This window comes from Oxyura jamaicensis, chromosome 11 (assembly GCF_011077185.1).
Source record: "Oxyura jamaicensis isolate SHBP4307 breed ruddy duck chromosome 11, BPBGC_Ojam_1.0, whole genome shotgun sequence".
Classification (NCBI taxonomy): domain Eukaryota; kingdom Metazoa; phylum Chordata; class Aves; order Anseriformes; family Anatidae; genus Oxyura; species Oxyura jamaicensis.
Genome location: NC_048903.1, coordinates 5,696,030 through 5,715,365, shown reverse-complemented (window position 1 = coordinate 5,715,365; position 19,336 = coordinate 5,696,030). Strand labels below are relative to the sequence as shown.

Below are 19,336 nucleotides of genomic sequence, written 5' to 3'. Positions count from 1 at the left end.
TGTGAAAATAGCCCTCAAGGAAAAAAAGAAAGTAAAAAAGTTTTTTTTTTTCTTTTTTTTTTTAAAAAAAAAAAGAAAAGAAAAGAAAAAGAAAAAAACAGAGAACGTCTGTATGGCTGAATTATCAGAAGCTAAATATCTCCAAGAATATTACCTACAGTTTTAGTCAATCACAGCCATCAGAGGCAAACCAGGTTTTACATTTATGCAGCATTTCAGTAGCGCACTTCAAAAAGTATTAACCATGAAAGAAATAAAATGTATCTGGAAATCCTACGTCTGGTTTATTACATCTCATGACCTGATTTAATTTTCTTCTACAGAAAACGTGCATTGAAATGTCTCTAAGTAATAGGTACTTCTTGTCAAGTTTGATAAGAGACATTTGAAAGGAATTCCAAATGTATTCTGAAAGATAAGAGCAAAGCTAGCTTTCCTGTGTCCCTAAAAGAGAGGAAACCAGACCTAGGAGAGCACACAAGCTCCAGAGGAGACCTGTTCTATATCAAGTTTACTTTTGAAATCATCAGAATTGTAGTTAGCATATAGGCTATGTATAGGCTACAGACACCAACAGAACAGAGGGAACAGCTCTGCAACTTTTACTTAAAATTTGTTAAACAAAATATTAGCTACTTTTAAATAGTTGCATTTTCTTCATAACTTTAATACAAACATCTTGGCTTTGGCTTTTTTTATATAAATAGCTTTAGATCATCTTGTTTTAGTGGTCCTGCAGGGTGTCCCAAAACCTACACTTGATGGCAAGAATAAACATTCATTAAACTTCAAAGGCTGCCAAAAACTCTAGTTATTTTGATTTAGGGGAATCATTTAAATTAATCCCTATGTTTGTGTAGAAAATATGTAATGTAATCCATTTCTCTGTTTCCAGCTTCAAGTCACTTACTATTGCGAAAAAAAAAAAAAAGTGCTTTACTAATGTTTCCTGTCTTGAAAAACTGGGGGGAAAATAAATAAATATATATATATATATATATTAAAAAAAAAGAGAGAGAGAGAAGACTTCATATCCTTTTAAAGAATCCTGGCATAGTGACACTGAGAAACAAATATTATAATACACAACTGTGTGCTTATATCTGCACAACTGCTATTAAAACTAACACACACAGCAGAGTTCTCCAGTGGGAGCAGTAAACCCCATTTTTTATATATATATACACACACACGTGTGTGTGTGTGTATACGTATATATTTAACAAAAGAGCCAATTACTCTTTTGAATGGCTTCCTGCCTTAGCACCCCAACTCAGCTGAGTATGGCTGTGCTACAGAAAACTCACACTCAGCCTTCTAACACATTTTCCTTTAAGCTGAGCCCCTCTCAAAACTGGGCAGAAATTTTGCCCAGTAGGATGGATGAAGAGCTATTTTTTTTTTTTTTCTTTAATTTTTACTTTAAAACTAATCTGCTCCTCATCTGAAAGAAGTATGCAGAGCATACTCTGCCAGAGACACTGAGTTAAAAATAAAAGGAGTGAGAACCTCAGCTATTGTAAATCACTCTAATGCCACTGAAGCCAATAGGACTACGTCAATTTAGACTAGCTGAGGTTGTGGCTTAATATTTGTGCTGAAATGTTGAGGCTATAGCAGTATCCCTGAGCTCTATAAATATTTGTTGAAAGCTGCCTGTTGGGGTGCAGGGGATGGATTGCTCATCAGCAAACATTTCAGACCCTTGTCTTTTCACCTTTCTTAAGGAAACTCTTCCAATTTTGGGGGGTGGGAATTTTGCCTGAGTAAAGAGTACAGATACGATCCTTCTTACTTTGTACAGTGATTATGCTGTGTACAGTGAAACAGTAATTTTCATCTGGACTTTTGAACTTGTACCAATCTGACTGTCCTACACTGATTCATGCAACACACTGTACATGAATGACCAGTAATGTTTACAAAATGAATTAGTTTGACTCCAACTCTCTAGCCAGAAAGTAATCAAAGTGAAGAGCCAAGCTATTTCTGAAATTCCAGCTTCCCTCGCTAGAAACTGCACGCTCTGTCTCACTAATCAGCGTATTAGTGTAAAATGTACGTGTTCTATACTGGAGGACAATTAATAACAGCAGTGACTCTGAGCAGTGTACACATATTAACTATTCCACCCCCACACCGCTCGTGTGTGGTGGGCAAGTCCAACTGCAGCATACGGTGCAGAGACAAAAGTGAAAATGTCTATTAGTAAGTGATACACAAATACACAAATTGTGCTCCCCCCACTATATTATGTTCCTGGTAACATTTAATTTCACTTCTTTCAAAGCCAATATATGTATTCATAGACATATATTCAGGAATCATTTTATGCAAATATTTTTAGTAGGGTTTTTTTCTCCTCAATTCATGATTGGTGTCCTTTCCCATAAAATCTTGGAAGCCCTGGTTTATTTTCTCCTCAATCATCTTAATTTAAGAATTCAGCAACATCAGAACTATCTTCAGAATAATCTCATCCTATAAAACCCATCAGCCTTTGTTAGATTTAACATAAGAATTATTTGAAAGAAAGAAACGTTATTTAATCATTTTCTTTGGGATAGTCTGAAACTCAAAAGGGTTCACTGAACTTTCCCTTAGAAAACCAGCCTCCTAATCTGAAAAGCACCACTTCATATAAAGCTGGAGATGTCTCAGAGCCAAATTGTTTGCTCCTGTAAATGGTTAGAGCTCCACAGAGGGAGGATATGAAATAAGGCTCTGTTGATTTTCCAGCAGAGCATCTGAACCACTTCCCCCACCCCAGTCAGTTAAAGCAAAATTAAAAGAAAAATAAACCCGGATTAGTATGTGAGCTCTTCATTTGATGTAAATTAGTGCAACTCTAGTGAATATCTGGCTTAAGCACAGTTATAATGGACTTACCACCAAGAAGAGCTGGGCCAAGGTATTTTAATGGTGATTTCATGTGGGTGGGTGAGAACCTGGTTTTTCATCCTTATTCAGGCTGAAAACAAGGAATGCACTACAGAACTAAAGATCAGTTGAGAAATTGATTTTTTTTTTTTTTTCTTTTTTCCAGGAAGGGAGGCTAAAGAGACTCAGTTCTTCCAAAATTAGCAACCTCAGGTGTGGTGCATAGCTCAGGTCAAATGACAAGTGACCACAGTGCTGCCTAGCACCTCCCCATCTCTATCATAGCTGCACACAACCCCGTTAGCTTTTATTTCCAGACTAAACTTGCAAATCCAGTGAAGTGGAAAAAATGAATAACTTCTGAACAAAATAGCTTGGCAGGATTTAACACTATCTAAAAATTGGATGTTAATAAACAGTTAAATTCATCTTTAGCTTCTCTTAAGTAGTTTAAACATAAGTCACTATTTTTGTCTTTTGTTGTCTCAGGCTCTCTACGGGAGCACAGAGAATTTCGTCAATGATCTTTCTACACTCTATAGCATTAAGCCTTTGCACTATTATCCATCTGAATGCCTATCTGCTGTGTATCTATCAGCTGTATGAAAATAACTATTAGTCACTTCACCCTAGAGCAAGTATCAATAGGGAGAATGACAGTGGCTAGTTTGCACACTTGAAATGGTTTATTTGTTGCAATCCTGCGCACAAGATGTTTATCAGTAAGCACCAGACAGCCATGCAGAAGAAGGAGCCTTAATTCTGTCTGAGACAGCCTCTTATTGCTATTGATAGTTAGCATCAGTGTCCAGTCTGAGAAATGGAAGTGCTGCAGGCAACTTCAGTCAAGACACCCTATTGATCTACTGCTTCCTTTGCCTCCCTGAAGCTAGAGAAGAAAAATAAAAAGGGGAGGAAAAGCTTGTTGTATAAGGGGCAATGCAGCAGTCTATGACTTACCATCATTCAAAAGGGTGTGTATGTGCATGGATATTCCTGATATTCAGTACCTCAGACAACTGTAAATCACACACACAGCCATGATAAATATAAATGTCAATGTGTTGGAAATGTCCTTTATATAAGAGGTGTCACTAGAACTACATTTTTAGCATGAAACATTTTTGCCGCTTTTTATTTTTCATTGACTTATTGTGCTTCTGTTATATCCTGTCTAACACAATCAATCTAAAGCATAATATCTGAGAGTCCTATTCATAAATAATACATATTTGGGTCATTTTCATTTGTATTCTACAATGAAGATTTACAAGCCAGAAACAAAACAAGAAACAATGTGTGTAATGCTCTTACTCAGTGGATAAGAATATATTACTGTGATCAATTAATCTGCTTTTCTCTGCATTAGGTGGACATCTTTATGGTACATCCATAAGGGTTTATAACTTAGGAGAGACAGAACCAGCTCTAAGGCTCTAACATAAAATGCCTGTACTCAGAAAAGAGAAAGTTTTCCAAAGTTTTTTTTTTCCAATGGGCAATGTGTTAATTTTGGCAAACTCAAACACAGCAATACACCATCTATCAACATACTGCGCTGCTTTGCCCTATATACTTCTTGTGCTAAATGACACGAAAAATTGGCTAGATTATACCATAACTAAATGTCAAAATAATAATTCTGGGGATTTCTCTAGTGATATTCAACCAAAGATATTCACATTCTACTACAAACCATGTAAATTCATTCTACACTAGCACAAACTGACACACAGAAGGGTCCCAGAGTAAAAATAAATAAATAAATATCTGTATGAATATAAATCACAAGAGCAAATCATAACAAGAAAGGTGAAAGAAAGACTCGAATAAATATTATGGTATACCAATATTTCCTATAAGAAACTACAGTCACTTGTGTAGTCACCAGTACAGCTGGTATTCTGATGATGGGCTACGTAAGAGCAGCAGTAATGGACCAAATATTTGTAAATTATCCCTGCAAAGAAGGAAAAGAAGTTAGGACTTGGTGAATAATAATATATATAAAAATATCCCTCATCAGTCTACAACATTACTTTAGGAAGGAAAGATGGAATATGCAACAACGTTGTGGGTAACATCAAGTGGTGAGGTGTCTGGGTGAATGATGGGAGTGAGGATAACACAGGCTACTGGGGCAGTTCCCCTCTCTGCCCCAAGCCTTGAGAGATGCAGACTGTGCTGTGCTCAGTGCTTTGGACCATGATCCTTACTCAAAGTGGGTTATTGTATTCATTTTTTAACTCTGGAAATTTGCTACAAGCACATCTCAGATAAAAAGGTGAAATGAGTTTTGCAACTATGGCAAGAAAGCAATTTTACATTTCATAGGCCTTTTAAAACTCCTTTCAATAGAAAATAAAAATAACAGTAAGGCAAAAAAAGGCTACAATTCAATTCCCCTTTTTATAGTTTGACATTGCAGATGTTTCTGGGTCAGAGGTGAACATGTCTTCAGGTGTAAAAAGATGCAATAACCCAAGTCAAAAATGGCCCAGTCCCCAGAACTGTAACCGTGTGCCAGAATCTCCCCGCCTTGGAAGCTTGCTGGCAGCAATGTACTCCAGGTGTCTTATGCTGTACAGACCTGGTAGTCATTTTAATATTTTCCATGCTCATGTAAATAGACTTGATGTGTGTGTTCATCAAACGTGGGAAAATCCTGCAGAATTTTGTACCATCTGTTTATAGGTAAAAGGCCTGCTTTGCTGACAGTTTAGTGCAAAATCAGAAAATAGAATGAAAGCAAGCAAGCAGTGGTTTTTGTCCTGTTTTGATTTCATAAATCTGAGGCTTAAGGTGTTCTGTTTTGTTTTTATAAATCTGAGGCTTAAGGTCATACCAAAAACCTATTGAAGTTCAAAGGTTCATTCTATTTGGACAGCATTGTCCTCTTCAGAGATATGAATATTATCTGAGCACCATGGAGCTCTTAAAATCTGCACCACGTGGATATAGTGCAGCCTTGTGAAACCCTGAGCACACACAAGATTCAACAGCTTCAGCAGGAGATGGAGAGGGTGCAAGGACCTCATCTTGGGCAGTTGGATTGTCTGCATTGGCGCCCTGGACCAGAAGCTTCTGTGAAACCCTAGCTGACAGCATTTCAACACTTCTGGTTGGCCTCAAGCGAGAAACTCAGGCTGAAGCAAAACCTGAAATGCTCATTGAGGTAAAGCATAACCTTATTTTATTTAATACCCAACACTGATATATATATATATATATATATATTTGTTAGAATTACAGCAGTTTGATTCATTTAATATGGTAGATGCCAATCAAAACAACCATCTTAATTGTTTTTGTCTGGTTTAAATAAGACTTGTATAAAAGGCAGTTATGTCTGACATGCTGGAAGCAGCTATGATATTAAAAGGAAGGCTGCGGTCACAATGATTTTCAGCATCAGTTGATAGACATCAACCAGTCATTAGAAGGGGAATTTGAGACCTTTCTTGTCCTTACATTCTATGTGGAACATGTGCATACACTTTGCTACGGAGAACAGATAACCAGATCCCAGAATTTGTATCTGAATATGAGTTGGACATCATCAGAAAATGATGTCAAAGACTATTTCAAAAACGTATTTTCATTATATTAGATTAGGGTGTGAGATCTTGTCTTGGGTGAGGGAAGAGTTAACACAGCTGGCAGAGGAGAAAAACATCAGAAGAAAACAAACTGACAAAGCTAATCAAATCCAGACATATGTAGTCTAAAATCTCAAAGGGGATTCAAGGTAAGCTAAAAGGACACTACAGGATCAAATGCTGTTAAAGCATCCAATACAACCTGAGGAGAAGAGAGAACAAAATGTCTGTAGAGACATGCACCAGATGCTCAGCAGGATAGGTCAGTGTATCTCCATTGAGACAGACTCTAGTGCTTTACACTGGCTTAACTCTGCCCCTAATGGCCTAAAAAAGATGTTTTAACCTTGCCACCAGCATTGTACTAGGTTACAAAAGTTGAGGAAAGGAGTTTGAGAGCGCCTATGGTCAGTTAATTGGGAAAACAACCAGTTCCCCACAGTATAATCTACCCCATTTGCCAAAAGAGACAAGTTTTATATGTTTCAGTCAGAAAAGTGCAACTCCTCCAGTGGTGTGGCTGAGACATTTACTTTGAAAACGAGGAATCTTATTTCCAAGGTCAATCTGAGGTTTGCTGGGTTCAAACTAAAATATTTTGTGGGGCCAAAGAAATATTTACTGGGTTCTAGGGAGCAGGGAGTGGATGTGTAGTTTGAACATATTTCAAGTCAGCCTGGGAGGTCTTTTTGTTTTTATATATTTGTGTCTCCTCAAACAACCTTTTCTTTTCCTGAGAAATTGGAAGTAAAGACAATGATGGCATTTTTTTGCCTGTACATTTCAGGTCATTTCCTGCACTGAATCAGGGAACCTTCATTATTGGCACCTTTTCCAGAATGTATTTCTTTCCAGTGCATCATATGAAACGACACAGTCAAATTTTGCCCAAGGGCTGCCATTCTTTCTGTGCTAAACTAGAAGTAGTTTCTGTAGTAAGCAGTAGTTTGCTTTATATGACCTTTGACAGTGGAAGTGTTGGAAGGATGACATTATATGTTGTAGGACAGTGCTAGGCAGAGCTTGGTAGGCAGTTGTAAATTAAATGGCAACATATTACAAATGAGCTCCATAATGAGCAGGCAATTGGAAGACATTGTACTGCATGCTGGAGATTAACACCCGAATAGAGAAACTATCACCTAGCCCAGCAAATGCAGTAAAAGGTTAAAAGAAATATTCAATATTATCAATCATATTAAAAAAAGGAGAGAACTTACAGCTGCCAAAGAAGCTTGGGGGAATTAATGTGTTTGTGTCAAAAAGACTGAGAACAAGTGAAATAGGACTACAGTGATTGCCAGAATCTTACTTGCCTGGAGAGATAACATTGGACATCCAGTTTAACTAGGCAGGTGCCAAGAATCCTCTTGCAGATGCTATGGAGCTGCTTTCAAATACAAGAATGTGCAACAACCCCCATTCTCCAGTCCTCTCTGCGGTTTCTGAGATGCTCATTAAAGCAGGGAAACCTCCAGTGAGGTGTGATGACCTGAAAACAGAGAGGAGCTAAAGAATCAATGTTTTAAGTAAAACAGCAATTATAAAAGATCTACAGCTCCTTCCATGTAATCAGGTAAATTACCAGGAGCAGCATAAAGCACCTAAATTAGAGAAAGAGTGGAGAAAGGGAGTGGAGGGAAAAGAAGGTCCCTTGGGTGATATCCGATAGGATGCTTAGTCTGTGCAGAGGGCAAAAGGTTAAGTGAAAATGAGATGAAGGAATGATCAGATATAGTGAGATCAGAGACAGTTAAATAAAGGAACGTGCGAACCTAAGATAAATGTGAAGAAGTGTGCCTGTGCCCAGGGTACTGAGGTAGCCTTCTTCAGCAGTTCGGAAGCCAGACAGGGATATTCCCTGTTCCCAATCCACATCAGTCCCAGCTGAATCCCTTCCCAGCAAAGAAACAGAAGGGATAAAGATGCAGCTTTAAGACTCCTCTCTGCTGCTCCAATAGTATAAAAGGATATTAATGTGCTTCTAATAACATCTACACATTTTGCAGGTCTTTTTCTACTGCTGGTAGGATGTAAATCATCCTTAGAGAAGAGAAAGAAAACCAGGCCTTTGCCATATGTGGCTTGGACAATGCGAGAGATGCTGTTTAAAGAATATGAAAACAGAAACATTGAAAAGTACTTGAAAACTGCAAACTTTGTTGGCTGGCTAAGGTTTTCATGGGTCACGTGGCTCTCATTACAATGGGTTTCCATAACAACAAACAGCATTTGGTTAAAAGAGGTGCATAATGTAGCAAATAAATGCTTGGGACACAGTTTGTATAAAACTTCATCAAATATTTTCGTAAATCTTCACTCTCAGCCTACTCAACAGAAATAGCCAGTGATGACAGAGAGCAGCAGAAAGCTCAAGGAATATCTGTACTGAGCAAGTCTGTAAACAGCCACAATAATTCTGTTCAAAAATCTTTGGTAGCTCACAGCCTTTAAATGAGAATCAGAATCAGAAGCCTGATTAATATATACAATCAGACTTGGGAATTAGGAATTTGGAGCTTAAACTTGCCTAGTACATGCTAATACCTGGGGAATGCCCAAACTTGTTTTCTGAAAACAAATTCTGGAGCTCTCAACAATTATGGTGTTACAACACTTTGAGAGGAGAAATTGTGTGTTTTTCACAAAGAGTTTGATTAGTCACAGAATTCACTAAATCTAGCTGAGCCTCTTATCTTTAAGACTAACACACATCCCACATATATTTATGTCAACTCTAAAGCTACAATGAAAGAAGTGTGAGTCTATAAATGAGGAGTTTCAAATGAAAGAGGTGGTTGAAGCATTTTGACCCTATTCAATCAAGGTCAGTTTTCCTCTGAATTATACCTGTTTCCTTGTCTAGCATTTTAGATACCTTCCAAGAGTCTAGTGACAGAGTTTATAAGTGGCATTCAACAATAAAGAAGAAAGAAAGCTGCTCACAAAACTCCTCCTTTCCCCATGTGATAAAAAGCAGCGTTCCAGAGGAAGAGACAAAAGAGTGTGTGGGTCCCAGTCGTATGTGCCTATGGGAAAGGAGTGGTGAAAAGAGGCCAGCAGCTTGGGGAAACAGGGACAGGCAGAAAGAACACAAATCAGCTTTATGAGCCAGCAAATGATGGATGGCTAAATGCCAATTGAGAGCAATACATACAATTGAGTTTGCATTGTTGCGATTATTAAAGGTTATTTTACTCTTAATTTTTTGTGGTAGGTGTTCTTACTCCTTCCTTACAGAAACCCTTGATTTTCACTTGCTAGATACTTAGATGCACTTGTCATACCCAAAAGGTGATTTCAGCTCTTGGATGCCAGAAACCTTTCCACTGATCAAAACACAGCTGCATGGGCTTGCTTGATCTATTAATGGCTGCCACAACTCTGGGCTATGTCTGTCCATACCTGTGAAAATAGATATAATTAATATAAGAGATATCATATGTATATGCAAATCCTGATGGTAAAAATGACTTATAGTAAGACAGGGTTTTCATTTGCCAAACCAAATCAAGATATCTGAATCACTTAAACATATGCAAACTGCACTTGGAATACTGCTGCTGCAGTGACGTCAGAATACTCTTGATGTATTTTATTTTACATTAAGCTTGTTTTTTTAATGAAAGGCCTTAAAACACAATTTTTAAAACATACTTTAATTAGCTTTTTCCATGCTGTCACCTCTCTGCAGCCTTTTAAAAGCTCTTTCCATTATTTCTCACAAGCTGCTCGGACATACGATGTTAGACCATAAGACCACATGAATTGCCATTCAGTGGACACGGATCCAAGGTTTTAAAACAATGAACGAGCACATTTCTATCCATTTTACATAAAACGCTTTCTGTGTAAGACAAGGAACAGAATATTTTCTTATAGATAACCTTTTTATTCATTATAGAAATGCACACCATCAGATATTACTAAACAAATAACAGAGAGAGGCAATATCTTCCGTATGCTTTGTTATATTAATACATTTTGTATTACAATTTTATCTTCTTCACTTTGACATTTATTTCCCCTTTGATGAGCCCAAATGCCTAGCCGAGAGCTCTTGACTTTAAGCACATGCTTAACATCAGCATATTGATAGTCACATTCAGGCTAATGGGCTTAACTTAGATGTTTAAAGTTAAATATCTGTTTGAGGTCTTTGTCAATGAGACCCAAACCCCCCAATTTTAAAAAATTGATGTAAATGGAATCTTTACTTTAGTGACACTCAAAATAATGCTGCTTCGTCGTCATCATCATGATAATACAAACATTCAATATTACGTTTTTGCTTCCAAAATCTTTATCTGTGATAAGTGCCTTTTCTTGTAATAAAAGATCCTGAACAAAAAGTAGTTTAAAAGAGATTTTGAAGTTTTGATTTGCGATACTTAGTCCATTTTGAACCCTTTATTTTATTTCCTTTTGTATTGTGAGGGCAAACAATTGTAGCTTTCATCATGAGCTCAAGCAGAACATTTCAGCAGACCGAGCTTAAGTGCATGCAGATGGGTGTAACATTAATTTTTCTTTAGGATATTACAAAACCAACTGTAAGCAAATTAACACAAAAAGGAGGAGGCTTTTTTCATAACCTTGGGTAATTCTGAGCACACTTTCAAAGGATCTCAGGTTCCTCTCATGAATCTAGATGAAACAATAGTTGGTTTCAAATATTTTTGACTTCTGAATCTTACGTCACATTAGCATGAATCTCATTACCAATGCAAGGGAAATCATAAACAAAAAACATACAGATGATGTAATTTATTTTTAAGAACAATTTTAGAATAATATTCCTCATTAATTATGTCTATTCCAATGGAAGGAGATAAAACAATCTTGTCTCTTAATACAAAGCAACTAAACAGGATTTGGAGTTTCTGAATAAACAAAGGTGATAGATTTTCTATGTATAACTTTATTTTTTCTACTGGAAGAGTGGCACATGCAGTGGTCAAAACTCACTCAGAGTGTACTAATGCAGCAATTAAATTCTCTGGATATGAACTTTGGTCAGAGATGGCAGAGGAGCCATTCCTACCCTTCTGAGTGACACTGGATCAGAACTCAGGAGTCTGTCTTGGTACATCAGAAGAACCTCTTGACCTCAGAGAAGCTGAACACATTTTTGAAGAATGGGTCCACCAAACTTTCTATATTTGAATTGTCTTTCAGTGGTTATGGTATTTTTGACTTACTCTTTTCTTGTGAAACTTGGAGAGTGTTTGCTTCCTTGTTTGCATGTATGAGGAAGTTAGAGGAAAAAAAAAATATTTATTTATTTATTTATTTTTAGGAGTGAATGCTCCTAAAACAGGAGATAATTCCATCTGCCTGCCTGATTCGGCATTTTCAACTCAATTTCTCAGTTTCTCCTGATGAATAATCCAGCTCTTCCCAGTAGTATACACACTTTAAGTGCCGAACACATGCTACAAAAATAATGATTACAAATAATTACTGTAATGGGGTGAAAAAATAACGTCAATTAGTTGGTGTGCAGAAGTTTCCATGACAATAATGTTCAGCTTTATGGAGTTGTTCATTTTTCAGCCTAAAAGCTTTCTGATATACTTTGTCAGACAACAACATGACTTGACCATCTCAAAAAATATCTCAACTGATACAAGTAGTCATGGACTGTGCTCCTACTTCCTTCAAAAGTTAAATCAATATGCTGTGCAGAACTAAGTTAAAGTTTAAAATAAACACTTAGTTGTAATAAAGTAGATTTCCTGACGAATATTTTAGTTATATTTACATTTCTCATTTCCTGAGGAAACTTTAAAGGAATTGTTAGCTAAATTTTTTAACTACATTCTAAAACTACATGGTTTTAAAGCCATTTTAAAACTACACTTTAAAAGTCTAGTGATAGTACAAGAGGTAATGTTTTAAAATTACAAGAAGGTAGGTAGGTTTAGATTAGATATAAGGAAGAAATACCTTGCTGTGAGGGTGGTGAGGCCCTGGCCTTGGCCGCCCACAGAAGCTGTGGATGCCCCAACTCTGAAGTGCCCAAGGCCAGGCTGGATGGAGCTGTGGGCAGCCAGGGCTAGTGGGAGTGGCAGGCGGTTACAATTAGTTGGTTTTAAGGTCCCTTCCAACCCAAATCATCTGTGATTCTATGAATAGAAATGTTGGTGTGCACATGTACTTTGTTACATATTGTCCAGTCAAGCTCTGGTTCAGAACAACACTTCAGCCAGTTGTTAACTCCAGGTTCACTATCCTCTGTCTTATCAAATGACATGTCTAGACAAAATTTAAGTAACATTCAGAATAGAAATGCTTTACTGAACTGAGAGTTAAACTAAGGTATGCTCTTGTTCAACTGCAGATGATACAGCTCTCATTGAAGGAATATATAGATGAAAATAGGTCTCTGCAAGAAACTAAAATATGTGGTTTTAGAATAGTACTTCTGAATTTGAATACCTATGAACCCAATTCTTAATGCTTTCATATTAAACTGTTCCTCCCAGCACAGTGATGGATATTATTGTAATAGTCAATGGTATAAATTAATTATTTTGATTCGAAAAAACTTGATGTCTTTAAAATACAAACCATAACACAACAGTGATGCAGACAATTTTTAAGGCCCTTTGTGCCTCTCATCCTTTCCATATTAAGACCAACAGTTCAATCAACCAACCAATCAATCAACCATTGTTTTTGCATTTTGTCTGTGATTTTGTCCCTTTCTACACTGTATATTTATTGCAGAGAAAAATAAATTCATGAATCCATGGAAATAAACAACAGCTATCAATGAGTTTATGACAATTCACATCTCTTTGCAGCACAGTCTGTCAAAATAAATGGATGCTCTTCATCTGCTTTAGTATACAATCAGCCACATCAATATAAATTCTTGTCTTACCCCACTACTTACTGCCCCACTTACCTCTCTGCAAGCTGACCTGTGGTAATCCCTTGCATGCAGGCAGGGAGAGGAAGCTGGAGGCAGGAATGATCCAAAAGTCTTCTTCCAGACATCACGAGCAATGCTTCTGCAGTCAAAGACTTTCAGTGAGAGATATGAGTGCTTTGTTAAATTAGGGACTTAAATAGGAAAATGACTTGAGAAGTAACAAGACAAAAAGATGGTGACCGTTTTTGTAAAATCCTTAACTGGGTCACCAAACACAACTGCCAAGTACCAGAGTTCTTCATTGGATATTAGCTGACTTAGATATTTCTGCATACACGTGCCTCCATTAATCATTTTCTCAAAGCACACACTTACTAGATATTAGTACTTTTGTCAGAGTTGGAGGCCTGGCTGTAAAAAAGTGCTTTCATAATGTTGTAGGGTTGTTCCTCCTGCCTGATGTCTCTAACAGGCACTCTAGTGGAGCTGCTAAAGCTTACAACTTTCTCATTTTCTTGGACAGCTTCTTCACTGATGTTAAAGCAATAATTATACCACTGCTAGAGTATGTCAGTCAGTATCATCTTGAAAACAGAGCAGGAATGGAGATAGACTTAAAATGCCCAGATGAAATAACAACAATGCAAACATTCTTATTGCTTTTCAGTAAAAGGCTATAGTTGTACAGAAATGAAGAGAGTCTTACATCTCCTCTGTAATTTGGTAGCTCAGTGGAGTTACACAAGTATATATGTTATCTCGGAGTATTAAAAAATGAATCATCAGAGTGGTAATTTCTGGTTAAGAAGTGACAGTTAGGTCAGAGAATGGAATCCTCTATGCTCTTCAGCAAGCTAAAATTTTTCTCAGTTGATACACACTGTATAAAATATCTTTTTTTTTTTTTTTTTTTTTTAAAGATTTTTGCTTTTCTGTTTCCAGCCTCAAATTACAAAATGTTTGACAAGTTTCAAAGTTTGCTTGTAAAAATCCCCAAGTCACGAGCCAGACGGATAAAAATCTGTTCATTGTAAAAAGGGAAGGGGGCAGGGTGGGGAAGGAAAGGTTTGTTGATAAGTTTGCTACACGTTTAACCACAGCCTGCAGCTCAAATCGGCATTTATTGTAAGTTCCTATTTATTAGAATATATGAAAAATATTCAGTAAAACTACATCTTGTTTTTTAAGGAGTACACCCCAGTAACTAAGGTGTAAGACTGTAAGACTAGACCAAGTTCTAGGAATGCAGAAATGTAAGCAGATTGGGAAGATGAATATTGGGATAGAGAGAAAATAAAGGAAGTTTGAAACTATGCTTTGTCCTATTTAAAGCTTCTTGAGGAAACAGTCATATTCCAAATGAGCAAATAAAGTAACAGGAAAAAGTGGACTAGGGAGAAATCACAAAGACAATTAGCAAGATCAATCTAGGACAGCTTTTGGCTTGTCTAAATCTATATAAGGAAAATGGCCTGCAACTCACTCTGAAAGTGATGGGAACCCATGCTTCAAACACATGTCTTGAAAGAATGTCGGAAACCTTGTTCCTCTTTTGGCTGCGGTTACAGATGCTTTCTCCAGACAGTGGGCTCACTAGTTTCAATTGTCTGGAGTACTCAAAAATACATTCTCCCCTGGAAGATAGTCTGCATATACTTACAATAAACATTAACTAAATCAAATGACTTTCACTTCAGGATAAATACTTTCAAGAAGTCAGTTAGAGACACTTATAGTAAATTGCTATTAATTGGTTTTTCCAATCTACTTAGGTTGTACTAATGAACACAATCACTTCTAACATATTTATATGCAGGATAAATCCTTCCTCTCTCCGTATGCCTGAAAGGGCCCAAGATACAATGGAGATATTCTGCAGCAAGAACACACGGGAGCCACCCTGGGACAGGTGAATGATCCTGCTGCTTTTCTGTGTCCCTGAACTCTGTTGGTTCAGGAACAGCCAGGAGAAGCTGTCTGCGCTCACTGTGGAATAGCCACCCCAGTGCCTGGACCTGAGCAGGGTACATTCTGTAGCTAGAGAATATGTAAGTTACATAACATGGAAACTCTCAGCTCTGCAAAGCCAATGAAACCACATTTTCCTATAACTGCTACTTCCCCCTTTTGCACGTTACCCACTTGTAATGGCTTATTGTAAATTGTCTGATAGTATCTCTGAAGATGGGAACTTTTTTCTTTTGCATGTGAACATTACCCAACCCTGAGAGGTTCCCAGCCCTGACGGGACATTTTAGGGCATTATTGGAAGGAGAGCAGTCATATTATACTGCTCAGCTCCCTTCTGCTAAGACCAGATATGGAACAGAAGTAAGATTTTGAATTATGTCTGTACCACAGCTTAAAAACAATCATGTTAACTTCAGCAATTTGAAGTTGGTTACTGGAAAAACCCTAGGTTCAGCAGAGCAAGACTGCTGGTAGAGTAATTTGCTTCACCAAGTCCTAAATAATAACAAAATGTAATCCAATGTTTTTTAGAAATTATCTGCTTTATTCTTGTGTATTTTTTCTTAACAGCTCTGAATACCTAAGGAAGCACTGCAGCAGACCATAGGGCCAAGATCTATCTGAGAAACCTGCATGCATCATATGCTTTGTATGATTCCACAACTCATTAAGTCTAATTTATGGCATATGTAATTAGGCACCTTTGAATCAAACCCAGGTCTCTAGAGATAATAACACTTAGAACTTATATAGGGCTTTTCATCTTCAAAGTGCTTTACAAACATTAACTGATTAACAACATAATAAGACATGAAAGGCCAATGTACTTACCCATAGTGCTGGATAGCCTCTGTATAATTCAGATTTTGATGTTTTTAAATTGAAGATCCAATCTGGGTGCACATGGAGGACTTCCTTGTGGCCCCTTTCACAATCAGAAAGCATGACTTTCATATCATATATCTAAATTCCCGGAGTATTTCTCGACTATTTATTGGTGAGTCAGAAGAAATAGCTCCTAATATTGAAGGAAGATATGGAAATGAGCAGCTCGAAGAAGTCTGTGAGGGTGTTTGAGCTTCCTGGGATTTGAGCCACAGGACTGGGGCCTTATGCAGGAGGGGATTCCCTGAGGGTACACTGCACAAGATTTCTGGTACCACCAAACTCCATATCCTTCCCAAGGTAAACCTAGTAACAATTACACATAGACTCTAGGACTGGCTATCTAGGGGCTGACTATCAGGGACAAAACCTAATTTCAGCCCCAAAATACATTTTTATGATAAAAGCTACAATGTTTTCCCAGTTCTGTCCGCTTCTCTGAAAAGTGTAAAATATTTAGCCTTTTTTTTTTTTTTTTTTTTTTTTTTTTTTTTTTTTTAAATAACATAGTCCAATTTACACACAGGCCTCTTGAGACAGTGTACATTTGCCTTTTTTATCTCCGTGAATGTTTTCTTGGAGGTAGCAATGTTGTAGATGTTATAACAGGTTCCCCTGCTGAACATTACTAATACAGAAAGATGAAGGATAAAATAAAAGGGGAGCAAGTGATATGGGCAGTTTTAGCAGTCAGTCCTTCAGACATCAGCCTGTGCCAGTAAGCTTGGGATATTGACCACTGTCTATGTGCTTTGTTTAAACATCACCTGTCCAAGAGCTAAAAAGATAACGCATGTCATGGCAGCATCTCCTGCCTGTCTCCTATCAATGGCTGCTTTGTCCCCTTCGGGATTCTACTGTGACCAAAAATAGAGAATTTGGAGACCAGTGCAAAAATATACCAAGCACGTGAGAAATATTATATATATATATATATATATAATATATATATACATATACACACCTCCCTAACCCTGTACACTAAAATTCTCAGGAACAAATCCAAGTGATTCTGCAGTAATGGCACCGGTAATGGAGCAGTAAGAGAAATTTATGAAATGCAACATGGATCAGAAAACAATACGTATGTGGAAGCAGCAGGCTTTTGCACTTCCCCACAGACCAACAGTCCAGAAAAAATCCTGAAAGGTAACAATCTCACAGTAGTAATGCCTACAAGAGATCCTACCATAAACATAGGGTCTAATTAAAAGCGTTACGATTTTTAAATGCAAATGTAGAATAGAACTGTCAAAATGTTTTATCCCTGAAGTGTGAATGCTAACCTTCCCATACTTATTATATAGCAGTACATTTTAATTTGCCTGGAGCAGAGTTGAATAAAGCAAGCATCACAAACACAATCAAATGGATATTTGAAAGTACTGCTCTTCACAATAGCTGTGCGTCTGAGCAGGGCTTCAAATGTTGATCAATTGATTACCAAAATCAAAGAATACATTTCCCAAATGAGCTTCTGCAAAAGCACTCAATACCACCAGAGAAAAGAACATAAAGCTGCACAGAACAGTAATGTTCTTTAAAATATTTACAAATGCAACTTTTTACTGCTTTCCTGTTCATAGCTTAGATCTGCACAGATCTAGAGTAAAGAATAAAGCACTTCTGATAAATTAATGGTTTGATTCAGTTTAAGTGTGGCAAATTCAGTTAAACAAAGACAAAAAACAGTTTAAAATGATCCAAAGGTATACTTTAAATCTTATGGCAAACCAGTCTCTCTGCTCAAATGACTTCTGAGCCTTTTAGAAAATTATAGCAAAATACATAAAACATTCTCTAATTGCAAACTGTGTGAATAGTCTTACTTCATAAAACACGCTTCTTGATTTTTTTCTCCTTATATCTAAGACAGATCTATTCATGCTTATCTGTCCCTTTCAAATTTTTTCTCCTCACACCATCTCTGGTACGAGGAACACTAGATGGTCCTTATATGGGTGAATAAAGGTGAGATATTTGGCCTGTTTCTGACCTTGTCTCAGTTACTATTTGCTCAGCAGAGGCCTCTGTTGAGCTAACTACAGTTTGTGAGAGCACTCATGGGTATTCTCCAGCTCCTCCCCTCACTGGGACAGCTGTTTTCTGGACGGACTAATTATTAGCTGTAACCAGCAGTGTCTAGTCCATCTGCCATCTCCAGTGAGCTGGTTTCTTCTGCTGTCCTGATGATGTACTTCTATTGTTTTCTTTGTCATAAATGTCGATGAACTCCTGAGAATAACTACCCACCAAATACACCTGGTTTTCATTTAGTGACTTTAACCTGAAAAAAACAGGACTGAAAAAGCAAAACTAATTTCCAAGCTGACACGAACCTATTACTTACATGAGCTTCCATACATTTTATCCTTCCTTCTAAAGGCAGGTTGCTGTCTTGCACCATCTCTCACATAGCCTTGTCTGTTGTGCTGTGCCATCCTCACCATGAAAAAAAGCTGAGCTGGGGTGCAGATTTGGCAATATGTTTAGAGCAAAATTCAGAGTTGTTCACAAATAAGTAAGCTCTCAGCACCCTTGCCTTTCATTACCCATCTCAATAGGACACATTTGTCCTCAAGAACACAATGGGATTTTGACCCCACTGTGCAACTGCTGTCCTAGTCTGGAAATTGTGAGGGCGTGATGGGAGGATCAAACCTATTTTGTTGATTGAAATGAACAATTCGCTTAGAAACAACTTAAAATACAAATTAAAAAACCTCTACCTTCAGAGCTTCTGACAGTTGATACTGTGGTTCTGCCTCTGTTTGGATGCAGAATATATAGCCCTTAATCTTTCTAATTGCCCACTGTTTCATTAAAGGAAAAAAAACAAACCAAACCACACTTGTAGTAACTCTTAGAGTATCAGAGAATACACTGCCACAAAATTTTTCTCTTTTCTACACAAATACCTTTCTGGAACATGCCTCTGTGTTGAAATCCTCTTGTGTAAGCAGCAAGTACTCCAGGATTTATCACATCATAGGTAAGTTAAGAAGTATTTAGCCTGGTGACAATTAGGCAGTTGACTCTCTACCTATACCTTTCATCTCCAGTTTGGAAAAGCAGCATTGTTGGAGAAACCTGACAAAAAAAAAAAAAAAAAAAAAAAAAA

The 19,336-nt window shown here is 37.3% G+C and overlaps 2 long non-coding RNA genes across 3 annotated transcripts in view; both read right to left on the bottom strand.

Annotated features, from left to right (window-relative positions):
- Positions 1 to 1,298: 1,298 nt before the first annotated feature.
- On the bottom strand, positions 1,299 to 12,488 carry LOC118172814. Of its 2 annotated transcripts, none has more exons than XR_004753870.1 (3): positions 12,429 to 12,488; positions 9,767 to 9,884; positions 1,299 to 7,971 (listed from the first exon to the last, which is right to left on the bottom strand). It is a non-coding gene; the product is annotated as an uncharacterized LOC118172814 (long non-coding RNA). The 2 variants fall into 2 exon arrangements; XR_004753869.1 differs by lacking the exon at positions 12,429 to 12,488 and adding an exon at positions 11,524 to 12,374.
- A 64-nt stretch (positions 12,489 to 12,552) lies between these two features.
- Positions 12,553 to 19,336, bottom strand: part of LOC118172813 — a 42,380-nt gene continuing 35,596 nt past the window's right edge. Inside the window, exons 8-12 of the long non-coding RNA XR_004753868.1 lie at positions 19,134 to 19,305; positions 18,945 to 19,028; positions 16,162 to 16,348; positions 13,393 to 13,511; positions 12,553 to 12,607 (exon numbers count right to left, since the gene is read on the bottom strand). This is a non-coding gene — a long non-coding RNA (uncharacterized LOC118172813). The remainder of the gene's footprint in view (positions 12,608 to 13,392; positions 13,512 to 16,161; positions 16,349 to 18,944; positions 19,029 to 19,133; positions 19,306 to 19,336) is intronic.